Source organism: Ailuropoda melanoleuca, chromosome 3, assembly GCF_002007445.2.
Source record: "Ailuropoda melanoleuca isolate Jingjing chromosome 3, ASM200744v2, whole genome shotgun sequence".
NCBI lineage: Eukaryota > Metazoa > Chordata > Mammalia > Carnivora > Ursidae > Ailuropoda > Ailuropoda melanoleuca.
The window spans coordinates 7,628,961-7,632,854 of NC_048220.1; positions in this window are offsets into that span (position 1 = coordinate 7,628,961).

Below are 3,894 nucleotides of genomic sequence, written 5' to 3' on the forward strand. Positions count from 1 at the left end.
CTTATTTTGCAAGTGTCTAATTTTGTTCCAAAATGAACAAAGCTCTTAGGTGATTTGAACGAAATTCAGATTAAGAAGGAATATAGCCATACTGTCTGGTGACATTAACCAAGGAAATTGTCTTGTCAGTGGAACAGGCTATTCCTTTCTCTGCTTGGCTCTCTTTCAATCCTGGTGGAGTGTCTTCATGAATATGCAGAGAAATTGTAGATATCAGGGTGTCGTTCTGTAATGCCTTGGAAAACGAAACATTTATTTGAGCCAGTCTGCAGTGTTGGGCCAGCTAGGGTATTCGCTGTGTGTCCAGGGGGTGCCTTGCACATGGACAACACTGCCAAGAGCACCCCCTACAGTTGTTCCGCAAAGTGGCCCTGCTAGCAGGTGTCACTTGATATGTGGATTTCTTGATTGCCTAGGATTTATTGATACTTAGTATGTGCTAGGCATTGAGTGCTTTGGATCACCTCATATTCTTGTGTAAAATAATGGAAAGAAAATCCTTATATCTTTTTTTATAAGATTTTATTTATTTATTTGAGAGAGAGAGAGCACAAGCAGGGGGAGGGGCAGAGGGAGAGGGAGAAGCAGGCTCCCCACCGAGCAGGGAGCCCAAGGTTGGACTTGATCCCAGGATCCCTGGGATCATGACCTGAGCCGAAGGCAGATGCTTAACCGACTGAGCCACCCAGGCACCCCAGAAAATCCATGTATCTTATTTTTCCTTCCTTCCCCATGGTGTCTACAACAGTCAGTTTTCAGTTTATTCAGGACAATGGTCCACAGTTAGGATCTAGCCAAGCAGTTTTATACCGTGTTTCTTTCTCAGAATCTCTATTTTCATCCTGCGTTTGGAATATTCTTTTTCATCTTCACAGATTGCCTAAAATTCTTCCGTTTTCCATGGTACCATTCTTCACTCTGTAGAAAGGAAATGACGTCATCACTAGTCATGGCTAAGAAGCAGTTGATTTTTGTGTTTAGCTTGTAGTTTTAGCAGATATCCCGCCTCACTTTGTATGACTGTCTGTGTGTTCATACACTGGCCAATGTTTAGGGCATACACATTAAATTCAGAGATCAGGGACTGAGTTTAATTGTTTTTTCTTCAATAGTGCTTTCAATAGCCCTGTGTGCTTAATAGATCTACTACTTAGTGATCCCTCATTCATTGACTTATTCATTCATTCATTTGCCAAGCACCTCTTACTTGCCGGATGCTTCATTAGGTGCCAGGGATACAGTGGATGAAAAGGAAAGAAAAAATCCTAGGCTACATGAAGTAAAAAGAAAACCCACGCCACTTCCCAGCATATCCTTCCTGCTGTCTGAGGTCCTTATCCATCTGCCGTCCTCTCTCTACCTTTCAGAGTCCTCTTATGTTTGTTTTATTTACAATGTCCAGCCTTCTTATCTGTACTTACTGAGAGGAATAGAAAAGGCACACCTACCCCATCTTTCTGGAAATGAGAGTCCCTTGTTTGGGTTTTGATACCCAGGTAATGCTAGCTTCACAAAAGGAGTGGGAGCTACTTCCTCTTTTCTTCTCTGGAAGGCTTTGTTTCAGATGACAGTCTTCTTCCTGAAATATTTGGTGGAAATTGCCCATATAGCCATTTGAGCCTGAGGTGTTTTTTTTTTAAATCCATTTTAATTAAATTTTCAATTCTGTGAACACTGTCACACAAAACAGAGTCTTATCATTTTTATGTAGAAAATATCTTCCCCAAATTTTAACTATAAACCACTAAAAAGATAGTGCACACCAGTATCCTTTCAATAAATTCCTTTCCCCTCTTAAATTGGCCAAAATTGGATTCTCTTGTTTATAAAGGAAACACCCTGACTAATGCAGGTACCACCCGGAAAATGGAGAGACATTTATACTTGCAGAAAATTTCTTTTCAACAAACTTTCATGAGAAACGTGTTCCTTTTCTTTCCTAAGGTATCCCTGAGGCCTGATTTCAGAGGTCTGAGTTAGAGGCTCCCTGTCTCAATACACCTGTTCCCAGTATGAACCAGTATGCTCCCAGCAGTGACAACTGAAAAAATATTGTTATACAGCTCAGAACGTGTCAATTGAAATAGAATACAAATTACCTACTTTTCAGGAGGTATTGCAAGCCAGTCCTAGAGAGGGAAGAGAGGAAGTGGTGGGGTGGGGGGGGGATGCTTCTTTTCAGAACTACTTGAGATTCAGAATCTCCTTCCAGCTTTAAAATTTTCTATACAGCACTAGGCAGCAGAGTAGCATTAAGTTATAGGACTCCTATGATTTTTTTGCATATATTTTGGGAAAATGAGGTTCATTTGCATTTTGCAGTTTTTAATAACTCATTTTCCTAAAAGGTTTGTGGAAGAAAAAAGTTACATGCGTGGTTTTGGCTCCCTCTGCTGGTCATTCTTGGGTACTTTAAGTTTTACCCAGAGAACAAAACCAAGATTCCCTTCCTGAAATAGATTTGGGTTTTTTTCCCCTCAAAGTTTAACTCAACATTTTAGTTTAACATTTCCAAATTTATGACAGACCTTTAGGTTTGGTAAATATACTTTTTATTTTGGTACTTTTTTTTTTTTTGCTTCAGAACGGTAACTGAAAATGATCCATTTAGCAGAAAAATAGTTTAGAAAATATTTCAGATAAAAAGAGTAACTCCCACTATGTTTCTTTCTCAAGCTGTCTGTGGTGAAGGTACCCAGTTAATTCTGTGGATTGATATGGGTTTTTTGTTTTGTTTTGTTTTGTTTTAAAGATTTTATTTATTCATTCAGCAGAGATAGAGACAGCCAGCGAGAGAGGGAACACAAGCAGGGGGAGTGGGAGAGGAAGAAGCAGGCTCATAGCGGAAGAGCCTGATGTGGGGCTCGATCCCATAACGCTGGGATCACGCCCTGAGCCGAAGGCAGATGCTTAACTGCTGTGCCACCCAGGCGCCCCTTGTTTTGTTTTTTTAAGTTTCTTTGTTGGCTTTTCATGATCAGCCTATAGACGTGCTCACGACAGCTAGGGTTTTGCAACTATGAAGGGCTCTGACTAATTGAAGCCAAAAAAGGGTCCATCACAGGTAAGGAAATGCACAAGAGCCTTGGGAAGAACAGGTGTCAGGGCAGCTCTATGGGGCTGGGGAGCCTTGCATTATAGGCAGTGACCTTCAGGACCACCTGTCAGGAGCTCAGTTGAGCTGGGGGAGAGCCGAGGTATCAGCTGTGTTGGTAGCTGATGAAAGCAATGAATGAGCCAAAGCAGAAGACCCAAGCCTTCATTCACTGCCATGGCATAAGAGGGATACTACAACCAGGCAGAGCAGGACCCCCTCCCTTCCATCTTCCTCCTGGTGGAGGTCCAGGTGCATCTATGCGAACACGGTGGAGGGAGCCCCGAACAAAAGTGTCCTGAAGTTGTAAGGACCCTGTGTCGGGGGAGACAAGGTGAGTAGGGTCTAGGACTGGAAGGGTGCCAGCTACTGAGTCAGAGTGGGGAAGGATGTCTCTCAGATTCTCTCCTCCCCTGGAGAAGGAGCCCTCAGCAGAAGCGCCTGGGCCCGAAGCCTCAGGTAAAGACGCCAAGGAACGAAGGCACCTGGCGAGAAATGCAGGTGTGTCGAGAGCATGAGCCAAAGGGGCTTAGTCCTTGACTGCCACTCGCCCAGACTCAGTGCACTGGTTGTGCACCCCACTGGCATGGGGTGGGCAACTCTCCTCCAGGGGCGTGCCAGGGAAGGCTTCCGAATGAAAAATCACACAGGAGGTTTTGAACCCGGAGCCGGACTCCTCATCATCGGTGGGGTGAATCAGCTCCAACCATTTTTGTCCTGGTATCAATCACTCAAGTTTTAAAGTCGCTGGGGACAGGGTTGAATGGTCCAAAGGTGGGTCAGAACCTCCCCTCCCCCCC